The sequence below is a fragment of the Peromyscus eremicus genome, chromosome 3, assembly GCF_949786415.1.
Source record: "Peromyscus eremicus chromosome 3, PerEre_H2_v1, whole genome shotgun sequence".
Classification (NCBI taxonomy): Eukaryota; Metazoa; Chordata; class Mammalia; order Rodentia; family Cricetidae; genus Peromyscus; species Peromyscus eremicus.
Window position 1 is genome coordinate 54,545,196 of NC_081418.1, and position 15,255 is coordinate 54,560,450.

A 15,255-nucleotide genomic window follows, 5' to 3' on the forward strand; every position below is an offset into this window, starting at 1 on the left:
GGTTTGTTTGTGTCTAGTTTCTTCAGATATTTATATATGTTTTTGATATTAACAATTTATTAGATGTAGAGTTGTTGAAAAACTTTTCCCATTCTATAGGCTGCTGTTTTTTCTTATTGACAGTGTCCTTTGACTCACAGTGGCTTTTCAGTTTCATGAGGTCCCATTTATAAATGTCAGTCTTAGTGCCTGCTCTATCAGGGTTCTGTTTAGGAAGTTGTCTCCAGTGCCAATGCATTCAAGGCTATTCCCCATTTTCTCTTCTATCAGGTTCAGTGTGTCTGGTTTTATGTTGAGGTCTTCAATCCACAAGGACTTTAGTTTTGCAGGGTCATAAATATGTATCTATTTGTATTCCTCTACATGCAGACATCCAGTTAGACCAACACTATTTGTTGAAGATGCTTTCTTTTTTCCTCTGTATCACTTTGACATCTTTGTTCAAAATCAGGTGTCTATAGGTATGTGGATTTATGTCTGGGTCTTTGATCATTCCATTGATCACATATCTGTTTTTATGCCAATCCCATGCAGTATTTATTTCCATAGCTCTGTACTAGAGCTTGAAATCAGGGATCATGATACCTCTGGAAGTTCTTTTATTGATCAGGATTGCTTTGTCTATCCTGGGTTTTTTGTTTTTCCACATGAAACAGAATAATTCCAAGGTCTGTAAAGAATTGGAACTTTGATGAGGGTTCCATTAAATCTATAGATTGCCTTTGGTTGAATGATCATTTTTACTATATTAATTCTACTGATCCATGAGCAGGGGAGATCTTTTCATTTTCTGATAATTTAATTTCCTTCTTCCAACTTAGAAAGAAGAGTTAATGCCAATACTCCTCAAATTATTCCACAATATAGAAACAGAAGGAATATTATCAAATTAATTTTATGTGGCCACAATTAGCCAGAAACCCAAACCACACAAAGATTCAACAAAGAGAATCATAGACCACTTTCCCTTATGAACATAGATGCAAAAATACACAATACTCAAAAAATCAAATCTAAGAACACATCAACAAGATCATCCACCATGATCAAGCAAGCTTCATTCCAGAGACACTGGTATGATTCAGCATAGGAAAATCAGTCAATGCAATCCACCATATAAACAAACTGAAAGAAAAGAACCCACATGATTACCTCATTAGATGCCAGGAAGCCTTTGACAAAACTAAACACACCTTCATGACAAACAAATTGGAGAGAATAGAGATACAAGGAACATACCTAAAGATAACAAAAGCAACTTATAGCAAGCTTATAGCCAACATCAAATTAAATGGAGAGAAACTCAAACAATTCCACTAAAATCAGGAACAAGATAAAGCTGTCTGCTCTCTTCATATCTATTCAATACAATACTTGAAGTTCTAGCTAGAGCAATACGACAACTAAAGGAAATCAAGAGGACACAAATTGGAAAGAAGTCAAAATAATTGTAATTTGCAGATGATATGATAGTATACATAAGTGACCCCATAAACTCCAAAAATGAACTCCTACCACTGATAAATACCTTCAGTGAAGTGGCTGTATACAAGACTAACTGAAAACAATCAATAGCTCTTCTATACACAAATGAAAAATGGACTGAAAAAGAAATCATGGAAACAATACCCTTCACAATATCTGCAAACAATGTAAAATATCTCAGGGTAATCCTAACCAAGCAAATAAAACACTTGTATGACAAAAACTTCAAGTCTGTGAAGAAAGAAAAGTAAATGAATTTTAAAGAGACAAAGCAGGTAAATTCAATGCATGAAGATGGGTTGGAAGTTGGGTAGAGAAATCAAGGCCACACAGGATATTACTGGATGTCAAGCAGTCTGATAGGTCTTTAATCATCAACTTGGTGGCCACCAAGATTAGAAGTGTTAGCATGGCAGCTGCTGCAAAGGTTTTCTATGGTTCTTTTGATTTGGTCCAGCTGGATACAGAGAGTTCTTTTCCTCTGTTGTTTATGCAGAGTAAACAAGATCATCATGGTACCAATGTCTCATATTCCTGTCATTCACAAAGTGACACCAAACACCTAATGGTTGGTAAAGATAGTGGGAGGCTAGGGTTAGATGGAAGTAGAGTCAGTTGTCTTATCTGCATAGATTTTTTTCAATAACCTAAAGCTATGCTGTAAAGGCAACAAAAGTGGACCACCTTTTTTTTTTATTTTGCAATATAATTCAGTTCTACATATCAGCCACGGATTCCCTTGTTCTCTCCCCTCCCGCCCCCCTCACCTTTCCCCTCAGCCCACCCCCCATTCCCACCTGCTCCAGGGCAAAGCCTCCCCCAAGGACTGAGATCAACCTGGTAGACTCAGTCCAGGCAGGAAAAGTGGACCATCTTATACTCAATGAAACCACTGCAATGGATGAGCTATTCCCTATACCAGCCTCTGTGAAATAGACCCATGCTGGGACATCACTCTGTGTTGTAGCACAAATCTGAAAAGGTCTTATTAACAAAAACAAACCTGGAGCCAGGTATTGGGGTGAATGCTGAAAGATCAGAGAAACAGAACCAGCCACAGCTAACCTCACCTCGCCAATTCCTCAGCTGATCTCATTTCCTCAAACTGGAAGCCTCTGTGTCCTCATCCAAATGGATCTCAGCTGAACTCCTCCTCAGAAGCCTAAAAGTTTAACCAGGCTCTAGTTTCTGGTTTTCACGCCTTATATGCTATTCTGCTTCCTGCCACCACTTCCTGGGATTAAAGGCATGTGTCACCATGCCTGGCTGTTTCCAGTGTGGCTTAGAACTCACAGAGATTCAGATGGATCTCTGCCTCCAGAATGCTAGGATTAAAGGCATGTGTACCACCATTTTCTGGCCTCTATGTTTATCCAGTGGCTGGTCTGTTTTCTGACCCCAAATAAGTTTATTAGGGTGCACAACATTTTGGGGGACACAATATCACCACGGTGTGTCTAGTAGGAAAATAGCCGTTTTTTTGTTTTTTTTTTAATTTTTTTTTTTATCAGGACTCAGGTAAGAAAGGCCCAGAATGACTTAAGTGCACTGTGCAAAACATACAAAGCCATTAAGGTGCTATGTGACAAGACTGTTGCTCCATGCAGGCAGAATCATGCCTTTCTCAAAGATGTACATTCCACAGAGCTCACGAATGTGTTACCTGACATGGCTAACAGATTTTGGGGTGATAAGAGAAGGACTTAGGTAAGTTTTTGGTTAGTTCAGGAAAATATAAAAGCATGACAAAACACTAGCAATCAATACAACCCAAATAAAGGAAATTGAGTGTATCATTTTTGCAACTTTCAGTTTCAATTTATTTTTGAATAAAAAGGTTTTTAAAACAAAAGTGCTAAGTGACTCCCCCACCCTGTTCCTCTCACTCAGGATTTATTGGACCCAGCAGCCTTGGTGTGACGGGCTGAACTGACCTTTTCAGCCACGTCTGGCTTTATTCTCTCCTTACTCCTTGTAGCTCAGCTGCTGTGTCATTCCGCGGAGCCTTTGGGCTGATCTCTCTGCCTGGTACACTCGGCCCTTTCTTGTTTGACAGTCTTGATGCCAAAGAAAAATAAAACAGAATAGAATGCAACAAAACTCTTTCAACCATTAATGCACTGTAGAAGACAAAAATTAATAATACATTAAAAGACTAAATAAAACTTTAAGTGCTTCTTAAAAAATTTAAATTGCTGATTTAGGAATAAACAACTAGTACAGGAAACAGATGTACCCCCAGTTAGAGATATGCTTCCTTGCAGACAAGATGTGTGTTGGAAAACTTATTTTAATGATAAGAAAAGATAACTGATTTTAGGAGAATGGGGGGGGGGTGTAGCTTGAGTTTTCCTGCCTGGCCCACAGTCAGGGCAAATCTCTTTCACCTGCCAGTCCCACAGCCTCTCAGACCTGACCAAGTAAACACAGAGACTTATGTTGCTTTCAAACTGTATGGCCGTGGCAGGCTTCTTGCTAACTGTTCTTATAGCTTAAATTAATCCATTTCCTTTAATCTATACCTTGCCACATGGCTCGTGGCTTACCAGCATCTTCACAAGCTGTTTCTCATCATGGCGGCTGGCAGTGTCTCTCTGACTCAGCCTTCCACTTCCCAGCTTTATTCTCCTCCTTGCCCCGCCTATACTTCCTGCCTAGCCAACGGCCAATCAGTGTTTTATTGATTAATTAGCAACACATTTGCCATACATCCCACAGCACTTCCCCTCCCTTTTTTTTTTTTTTTTTTTACAAATGGCGTCCAACGTGGTGGCAAGAGTTTCCACCTAAAAATTGAGAAAAAAGATTCTAAAATGGAGCTAAAAACAGTTCCTAACTGTCTCTCTCAAATGAGCTGCAGCTGCCAGTTTGAGCTACTTGTGGGTTCCTGGCCTGCGTGCTCGACCTGCCGTATGGCAGGAATGAGGTCTCTGCAAGTGGCACATTAAGCTGCATGGTGGATTTAGCCTTTGCAGGTAAAAAACAAAAAAAAAGAGGTTTCTGGACTACATGCTGCTTGGATAAAAGCATAGACCCATGATAGCTCCCAGAGCTGGTGGTAAACGTAACCATGCTGGGAAGCTGAGGTGGGCAGAGCCAGCAGCCACAGCTGCTGCAGTTTAAAGCAATAGATTCACAATAAGACAGATTCAGATGTAATAGTTTACAATGTTTGTAAAAGATACGTAGGCTTGAAAGAGACAAAAAGTGATATATAGAGTTATAGAAACAAATACATAGTTTTAAAAAATAAAGTCTTTAAAGAGACAGTAAAGGTAGTATAAAAAATAAGCCACGTAAAAATGGATATTACACAGAGAATCTGGATTGTGTTGTCTTTGGGATTTTTAACTGCAGAAAAACATTTGATTGTAAAAGCTGTTGAGTTATGTCAAAATGTATATTTTAAAGGTACCTTGACTTCAAAATTTGGATATAAGGATATGTTACTTTGGAAAGGAGTCTCTGCTTTTGTTCCCACAGAAAGCCAAAGGCTATGGAATTGTTCCAGATTAAGATACATCAGGTTTGACCAGCCAAGACCCCCCGAAGATCTCCAATGACACCATGGCCCAGATGATCCAACATCCAGAATGGTTTGAAGGCATCTGGCTCAGACAATACAGCCTCATGGACTATTCCATAATTCTAAAATTTTCTTTGTTTCCCCATAAGATACAGCGCCCCCTTCCAGCAGGAAGTAGTAAGAGAAGCTACGCCCAAATTCCCAAATTATATGTAATTTTACTTTGTTAAGGTTAAAACCTTCCTTTTTGAAAAAAAAAAAGGGGGAAGTGCTGTGGGATGCATGGCAAATGTGTTGCTAATTAATCAATAAAACACTGATTGGCCGTTGGCTAGGCAGGAAGTATAGGCGGGGCAAGGAGGAGAATAAAGCTGGGAAGTGGAAGGCTGAGTCAGAGAGACACTGCCAGCCACCACGATGAGGAACAGCATGTGAAGATGCTGGTAAGCCACAAGCCATGTGGCAAGGTATAGATTAAAGGAAATGGATTAATTTAAGCTATAAGAACAGTTAGCAAGAAGCCTGCCACGGCCATACAGTTTGAAAGCAACATAAGTCTCTGTGTTTACTTGGTCAGGTCTGAGAGGCTGTGGGACTGGTAGGTGAAAGAGATTTGCCCTGACTGTGGGCCAGGCAGGAAAACTCCAGCTACGGGGGGCGGGGGTGGTGGTGGTATTTGTGTATCCTCAAGAAGACAACTGTGTCTCATTTGAAGTGCCTTTCTCGTGAGGTCCCAGAAATGTTTAGCTGGGAAAACTAGGTCCTGTGGTATTGCATTACACACTGTATTGTATTCCATCCCACATAATCTTATACCACACCCATCATCTTAGCCTAATTCACATTGTCATACCTATATCTACTTTACATGTACCGTAGTGTATCAGCATGACACATACAGTAATACCTGCTCCAGAGCTATACGATGTTTTGGCTTACAAGTGTCCAGATACTGTCTTGACATTTGTTAGCACTCTACATTACCCAAATTTGGGTAATAATGGTTAATTTCTCATTTAGTCTTACTCATTGGACAAATATTCATCAATTGATAAAGTTGTGTGTATGACAGAAGCTTGTATTCTTCCGCATCCGATGTTTTACATACTTGGAAGGAAGAAAGTTATTCAAAGTCAGATATGTCTGTATATAATTACCAAAATAGAAGATAGGTGAAAATCACCAAACGAAAATGAAGATGTATTACGAGCATGGTGTTCCTGTCAAGTAGCTTCTAAATGGCCATTTTTATGGCATTAGATTATTGCTGCTGTCAGTTTTGCTCAAGGAAGCTTCTTTTTGCAATGACTCTTAGTTATGCAGAGGCTTATGATTGACCAAATTACTGAGAATGAGTGACTGTTGAATGCTTGACCTAAATATGGCCTCTATGTCGTCACCTTCAAAGCTCAGAGAAATGTAAGAAGGGGCAAAGTAAATCTAAGAGGTGAAGGAAGGGGTGGAGTGTTGTGAAATTCAGTCTTTGGAGGCATAGCAAGGTTACTACGATCTTGAACTCTGAGCAGATATGATTTTCTTGAACAAAACCTTCAGAGAATTTGGTCATAAAGCTCTGTCATAAAGTGGAGAGGGCCTCATGAGAATCCATCTCTGAGAATCTATAGTTAATGGGATGTCCAGGGAGGGACAGACATTTTCTTCAGTGGTGTAACCACTTGTAAATTGCCCATTCCCCTATGCATAATCTCTCATCTTCATTCCTGTAAGCAACCTTAGTTCAACTCACTGGGTTAACTAAACAAACAAAAAGAAGTCATGACAGTAGAACAAGAGCTAGACAGGAAGAGAAAGAGGAGTAGCAGGTGTGAATGGGCACAAGAGAGGGTAATAGTGTGAATATGATAGTACATAATATAGACGTATGAAATGTTATAATGAAACCCTTTATCATATATCATTAATGCATACTAATAAAAATTTTTATAAGGTTGAGATATTTTTAAAAATGTTTCTTTGTTAATTTTATCTGGAATATGCCCATGAGGTGTTCTGAATCAGTTAGGTCCCTTATTAATATCCTCACAGTAAATGATTAGTTGCTCAGCTTCTCCCCACCTTACCACTTACCCTGCAATAAGAATTGGTAGTTTTTTTCATACCCAAGTGAGGTCCTCCCATCATGTGTTAGTACTATAGAGTTACTAGCCAATCCCCTTCTGTGTAACACTAATTGCTAAATGGACTTATTAATAAAAAAAATCTGGAGCCAGATATTGGGGTGAAAGCTGAAAGATCAGAGAAGCAGAACAAGCCACAGCCAAACTCACCTCGCCAATTCCTTGGCCGACCCTGTTTCCACAACTCTTTAGACTGAAAGCCTCTAAGTCCTCACCTGTGAGGGTCTCAGCTGAACTGCTGCTTAGTTCCTGTCTCCTCATGCTTTATATACCTTTCTCTGCCCAGATATCACTTTCTGGGATTAAAGACTTGTGTGCTTCCCAGTACTGGGATTAAATGTGTGTTGCTACCACTGTCTGGCTCTGTTTCCAGTGTGGCCTTGAACTCACAGAGATCCAGACTGATCTCTGCCTCCCAAGTGATAGGATTAAGAGTATGTGCCACCACCGCCTGGTCTCTATGTCTAATCTAGTGGCTGGCTCTGTCCTCTGATCCCCAGACAAGTTTATTAGGGTACACAATGTATCACTACACTTCTGTTTCAAGAAAGATATATAAAAAGTGACCATTCCTTTGAGTAGAGAAGGGAAACCTCTTGGATTTCACTTTTATGGTGCTATATGTCTTATCTGGCTTCCTATGTTTTTTTAAGGAAGCAAAAATGTTGCTAGAAACAGTGGCATTTTCTTCTTGACACCCTTGAAACTAAACCTAGAGATGTATTCCAGGCTGGAAGAGTTTCATTTTGTTTTCCATCTCAGACTCAATGTAATTGACTTTGTAAATGGATCTAGGCTAATTTTCATGACATGTAAAGAATCTCTACAGGGTACAGGCTTCACAGTGGCACCGAGAAACCTAGGAGAGATTTACTTTCCAACACAAGTGGTAAGGAAATTAAAAGGAGACATATTTGAAACAGCAGCTGATGTGCATATTCTTAATGAAAAAAGTCATTTTGGTGAGGGTTGAATAGTAAAATATAGCTTCAATAGCTGAAAACAGGAGATCCTGGTGATGCCTCATGAATTACTGATAACAAAAGTTTGTGTATAAAAATTATAAGGTTATTGTTAATAATTTATAAAGGTTGGAAACAATACAGAATTTATGTGCCTGGTTTTTGCTATTGTGTAGGGGGTAAACTTTGAAAAAATATACACTGAAGTAACTGAACTATCAACCTGGTAGTATACAAGAGAGACAGAATTAAAATGAAACAAAATTGAGTTAATTCTTATTTACAGAGGAAGTGGGCAGTTATAAAGCTTGATTCTCCTGTGATTTCTTTGTTAATTTATCCTTGTGAATGATTGTCTTTTATTTACTTTTCTGTTTGGATTCAGATTGAAGTTAGATGGACAGCATTTCATTTTACTAACTAGCTGGAGTAAGTTGTCTTCTAGCAATTGTGTGTTTTCCTGCTCATTCTTCCATTCCTTTGAATAACGAATAATAATATTGTTCTATGTTTATTATTACAAGCAAGATCCATGGGGTAACAATGCCCAAATAAGAAAGCAATTCTATGAGAGGGTGACTTATACAAAATAAGGGTCTATTTCTCCCAAGAAATGCATGAGAATATATTATGACATACTTAAGAAATTTTTTATGATTAAGTGACTACTCAATACAAATGCTGTTATTTTAACTTTATGAACAAACTTTTTGGTTTGGAGTTGTAGGAATGGAGTTTAAATGGAATTTAAAATTGATCATATTCTAGGAAAATAAATATTTGCTCATAAGGTAACCAAGATGATATGAAATATGAAAGAATTTTTACATAAGTATCTTGAACTATTTGGTTAGAAATTAAAAGTCAAATCAACTAAATATCACTGAACTTCTATTCATGGTCTTTGTTTTATTTACTTCTCAAATATTGTGCTTTATAAAATGACATTTTTTTCTTTCTCAATACATTCCTTTTTTATTTTTATTTTATTTTATAATTGAATTTAATTTTACATATCAGCCATGGATTCCCTTGTTCTCCCCCTCCTGTCCCCCCTTCCCCTTAGCCCACCCCCCATTCCCATCTCCTCCAGGGCAAAGACTTCCCTGGGGATTGAGTTCAACCTTGTAGATTCAGTCCAGGCAGGTCCAGTCCCCTCCTCCCAGGCTGAGCCAAGTGTCCCTGTATAAGCCTCAGGTTCCAAACAGCCAGCTCATGCACTGAGGACAGGTCCCAGTCCCAGTGCCTGGATGCCTCCCAAACAGATCAAGCTAATCAGCTGTCTCACTTATCCAGAGGGCCTGATCCAGTTGGGGGCTCCTCAGTGGGAGATCCCAGCTAGATCAAGAACAGAGAGGGAGAACAAGGAATAAGAGACATTTTATTTTTATGTGTATGTACTTGTATGAGTTTATGTTTGCCTTGTGCATAAAGGAGCACAAAGAGTCCAGTAAGGACATTGGATCCCCTGGAATTGGAGTTAAAGCAGTTGTGAACTTCTATGTGGGTGCTGGGAAATGAAACTGGGTCCTCTGCAAGAGAAGCGAGTCCTCTGAATTTTTGTGCCATTGCTCTAGTACCCAACCATTTTATTTTGAGACAGAGTTACTCTATGTAGTCCTTGCTGTCCTGGAACTATGCTGTTGTGGGATATTAGTTTAAGATGTGTTGCATTTATTTATGCTGTGGAACATTTGTTTAATGATGCAAAAGATGTGTTGCATTCTTTTATGTTGCATTTGTTTAATTTTGTGAAGCTGTGTTACTTTGCCTGTCTAAAACACCTGATTGGTCTAATAAAGAGCTGAATGCCCAATAGCAAGGCAGAAGAAAGGATGGGTGAGGCTGGCAGGTAGACAGAATAAATGGGAGGAGCCAAAGGAGAAGGAGAGGAGGATGCCAGGGGCCAACCACCCAGCCACCCAGCCAGACACAGAATAAGAAGGAAAGAAAAGATATACAGAAATTATGGAAATGTAAAGGCCCAGAGGCATAAGATGGATGGGATAATTGAAGTAAGGAAAGATGGCTAAAAACAAGCTGAGCTAAAGCCAAGCATTCATAAGTAGTAATAAGCCTCTGTGTATTTATTTGGGAGCTGGGTGGCGGACCCCAAAGAGCAAAGAGAAAAAAAGTAAAAAAGCAACCAACAACATTTTGACATACCAACTTGAGGTTCAAATTTCTGTAGGCCCTGAAAAAGCTTAAACAAACAAAAAATGGACACAGCTCCTTTAAGAAACCCTGTGGTATAGCAGAGAACTTAAACAGCCTTTTTTAATACTAAATAGAAACAAAATACTAAGAGTATAAAATGCCTGCCACAGTGTGGGCCATGGGCATTCCAGAGTTGGGAGGTTGAATACAGTTCCTGGTCATGTACTTCTGACCGGGCAGTCATCTTTTTTTTTTTTTTTTTTTTTTTTTGGTTTTTGGTTTTTCGAGACAGGGTTTCTCTGTGTAGCTTTGCACCTTACCTGGAACTCACTTGGTAGCCCAGGCTGGCCTTGAACTCACATAGTTCCGCCTGGCTCTGCCTCCCAAGTGCTGGGATTAAAGGCGTGTGCCACCACCGCCCGGCCCGGGCAGTCATCTTTAGGCTTGGCATTCACAACCAAGAAGTCCATGGAACCATACAATAAAGCCATGTGGATGACCCAGCTGTATATTAGCAGTTTAAAGTTTGCTCACATGATCAAAAAAGACTAGAGATGCACAGTAAAGCAGGTTCAGATGAAAAACAAAAACAAAAACAAAACCCAAAACAAAACAAAAGCAACCTCTAAACAGGTTACAGCATGTTTTACTATGTGTGTAGGCTTAAGAAAGAAAGAATAAGAGTATAGACAGTCATAGAAAGAAATTAATAGTTTAAAAATAATAAAGTAGTGTCTTTAAAGAGAGCATAAAAGTAATATAAAAGAAAATGTCATGTAATGATGGAAAATACACCAGATGTCTGGATCCTGTATGTTATTGTATTGATTTTGAATTTTTTAAATGCTGATGAGCAGACAATAGCTGCTGACAGACAATGAATTGTGAACTGGACTGCTAAACTGAATCAATCTTAGATACTTTAGAAATGTCTTGACGTTAAAAAAGAAGTCAAGAAATGTGTTACTTTGCAAAAGAGGTTTTGCTTTGTTTCCACAAGAAATGAGAGGCTGTGGATTCCTTTGGTGTTGATATGGATCAGTTTTGATGATGGGAGACCTCTTGAAACTTGTCAGGTAATATATATCAAGGGTTACTGCTGGTCTTCCTAGGACTTGGTGATTATCTGAATTTTCTCAGGGACTGTTAAAGATGCGTTTGCCCACAGAAAACAGGAAGAAATCTGGAGAACACAATGCCCACATTCCCAAGAGATGGGGTGGGTGTCTTTGGTTATTTGGTGGGTTATGGATATTTGTCATTATTTAGAGGGATTGTTTATTAATTGTTAATGATATTGGTAAGGGAGGAAACTGTACAAAAGAGATTAGGTTCGGGGATCTTGTTTAAAAAAAGAGAGAGGGGTGATATAGGAATGATAAGATAAAAGTGCAAATTATTGAATCTGCTTTAAATAAAAGGATAAATATTGATCTACTTTAAACTGAAAAACAACTATTAATCTCAAATATTTTGTATGGTGTGGACTTTTATATATTGATATAAATTTAAGGTAATTTTTGTTATACTATGTATATGTTTCTACTTTTAAAAGAATTTTGTATATTGATAAAAAATTTAAGGTTATATTTGTTAGAACATATTGTATACTTGTTTCTACTCTTATTTAAGGTATTGTACCTATGCAGTTCATTAAAAAATATAAGGTAAAGTTCTAGTTTTTAAAAGCTATTAGTATAAACTATTTAGGATAATCAAGAAACATAGGTTAGTAGTTAGTCATCTATAACAATCAAAGTTGTAGATATGTTAGGCATATTTTCAAGATCATATGGAGATATATTTTAGATAGATAGATGGTCTTCAAACACTTCAAAGACCTATAGAATATAGCATTTAAAATGTTTTGTTAACATAGGATTTTTCATGACAATGAGACACATCTGTTCCTGGCAGCACCAATTTATTTCAGAGAAGATAATGGGTAGCAAAGAAATTCCTTATGGAGTTTGCTTTCATTGTGGCAAGTCTAGCTATTTGGGCAAACACTGATTTAACTTGACTGCTTACAGTATGCTATATAAACTGGACATGCAGGACCAACAGGAAAGTGACTGCTGAACTTTGCCAAAACCAGGTAAGATGTTCCTTCAAGGTTCCTGCTTCACAGAAATGTCTGCAGACATTCTGCAGGACACACAGGAAAGTGACTTCTAAACTTTGCAAATGCAAGGCAGGGCATTCCTTCAAAATTCCTGCTTCACAGAAACATCTGGGCAATATTCTAGGCTGGTAAGTCGAAGATGGATGCTCCAACAATGCAGAGGAACTTTGGGTTTCTGTCTAGGCAGCCAAATGTCTCTGTGCATCCTTCTGGCTTCTTTGAGGGAGTTAAAGACTAAATAGAGTCATAGTTTTCCTTAGTTACTATAGAAAGTAAATTAGGTATAAGACTTTGGAATCACTAAGATAAAATAGTATTTTCTCTGAATTTGCTAAATATAAATGGACTGAATAGTGTAAATGTAAGTCTTACTTGAGAAATGTTTTTATTATATATAGTTTTACTATGTTAAAGTTAAAACCTTTCATTTTTATTTAGACAAAAGGAGAAAATGTTGTGAAATATTAGTTTAAGATGTGTTAAATTTGTTTATGCTGTGGACTATTAGTTTAATGATGCAAATATGTATTGCATTCTCTTTTGTTGCATTTGTTTTACTCTGTGAAGCTGTGTTACTTTGCCTATATAAAACACCTGATTAGTCTAATAAAGAGCTGAATGGCCAGTAATGAAGCAAGAGAAAGGATAGGCAGGGATGGCAGGCAGAGAGAATAAATGGCAGGAGCCAAAGCAGGAGAGGACGACTCCAGGAGCCAGCCACCCAGCCACATAGCCAGACACAGAACAAGAAGGAAAGAAAAGCTATACAGAAATAGAGAAAGGTAAAAGCCCAGAGGCAAAAGGTGGATGGGATAATTTAAATGTGGAAACAAGCCAAGCTAAGATGGGGCATTAGTAAGTAATAACAAGCCTCTGTGTTTATTTGGGAGCTGGGTGGTGGGCCTCGAAAGAGCAAAGAGCCAAAGAGTAAAACAACAACTAACAACACTATGTAGATTAAGCCAGTCTTGAACTTATAGATACACTTACCTCTTCCTCCTGAATGCTAGGATGAAAGGTATGTGCCACTATACCTGGTTTGCTTTATTTTACTTTGTTTTTTTTTTAATTTAGCAAGTAATAACAAAATTTTAATGCAGAAGTTGTTGCACATAAGAGAATTCTGTACATAGTTTTTGAAAAAAAATCATATCTGAGTTTTGGTAAAGATTATTGAAAAATAAATTAAGGACTATTATATTTCAGGGATAGAATGCCTACATCAAATGAGGCAGCTCTGAGTTCATTCCCAGCAATGCAAAAATACTATTCAGACATTTTTCTGAGAGATTGTTTCATAGTAGACTTCCTGATACTTACAGTCTTCCACCTGCCTGTTCTGAACTTAAGTGACCCTCTTATGATATGTTGCTTTGTGAGGCTGAAGAGAAGCCTTAGTGATTAAAAACACTTGCTGGCCTTGTCCAGGACCTGAGTTTGTCTCCAGCTTCCACATAGAGGCTCACAGCCACCTGTAACTTCACTTTCAATGGACCTAAGACCATCCTTTGCTTCCAGCTGCATCAGAAACTTCCACACATACAGACAAATGCTCATGCACATAAATACATATAAAATATATTTTAAAATTAAGTTGCTTTTTATAAATGGAATGTTTGATAAGTGAAGTTACAAGAAACACACAAAATTCTTGGAGAAGTGAACAGTCCACACGAAGTGCTCCAGTGTTTGGAACACCTACTTTATGCTCACTGTAAATCTTTGTTGATCTTTTATAGATTATCCTCTGCAACTCATTGACAACATTTCACTTCTCCTCTGCAGCTCATTTGTGAAACCCAGTGGTGACACTGAGCAGTGGCTCGGCGTCCTCATTACTATTCATGTTTCCAAAAACCTACTACTAACTGAGAGGTCCAAACTGCCTGTAAAACCTTTCTTGAAGATTGTTTGGTTTTAAAATGCAGTTAATGCTTCAGTGAAATGCCTTCCTTGTCCGGGGAAATCATTCTGGTGATGAAGCCCCTTGAAGCTTAACAGGGTGGCTGTTTGCCTTCCAGAGTTAGACCTTATGAAGGTAATTGAGCCAAATGGCAGCTTTATTCCCAAGTGAAGTTACTTCCAGGGTAGAGTGTGAGGTGTCTGAAGATTTACCTGACATTCTGGATACATCAGCAGTGACAGAGTGATATTCGATTACATGGTCGACATAAGGGAGGATCATTTCTCTTTAGAATACTTTGCATTTGTTTGTTAAATGATCACTGGATGCATCCCCTTATAAATATAAGTCACCAGCCAAGCAAAGGGCCCATTGTGGTGTGCTATATTTTATTATGAAGGATTTTCAAGAGTGTGATGAACCCATCTTATATCAACACTTGACACATTAAGAGATTGTTTCATCCAGTACTGACCATTGTCCTTAAGTAGCTGTCTTATCCCCAGGATTCAGCTTAGTAAAGATAATCATTCTTAGCATTGCTTGGAATGGCAATCTTTTTTTTCTTAACAGGACACATATTTCCAGAAGAGTTCTGCACACTCTTTGGAGTTGGTTAGAGTAATTTGCATATTTCTTCATGTGCTTCATTGACAACTGCTCACATTTTAGTTCTTAAACCTGATCACCATTGTTTTTGATTTCCTGTTAAACTATTATTCACTATTATAGTGAGTCTACCCAGTGGACAACTTGCTTTCTAAAAAACAAGCTCCACAGGGCTAGGCTTTTGTCTGTCTTACTCATGAGGGTACCTGGTACAAAGAGCCCTTAAATAAGTATTTTCAGACTGACTGGATTAACAGGATGTAACACATGCTTGATGAGATTTGGAGTCTTCAAATGATGGCTTGAACTATGAACACATAAAAGAGAAATGCCAGTCATTGATGTTCTGT

At 38.2% G+C, this 15,255-nt stretch overlaps 1 long non-coding RNA gene across 4 annotated transcripts in view; it reads left to right on the forward strand.

The window, feature by feature from the left end:
- Nucleotides 1-15,255, forward strand: part of LOC131906856 (uncharacterized) — a 140,278-nt gene that overhangs the window by 44,805 nt on the left and 80,218 nt on the right. Inside the window, exon 4 of one of the 4 annotated variants that reach the window (XR_009378212.1) lies at nucleotides 2,265-2,439. The exons of the other annotated variants lie outside the window; for them this stretch is intronic. This is a non-coding gene — a long non-coding RNA (uncharacterized LOC131906856). Of the gene's footprint in view, nucleotides 1-2,264; nucleotides 2,440-15,255 lie in introns of those variants that run through there. 4 annotated transcript variants of the gene reach the window in all.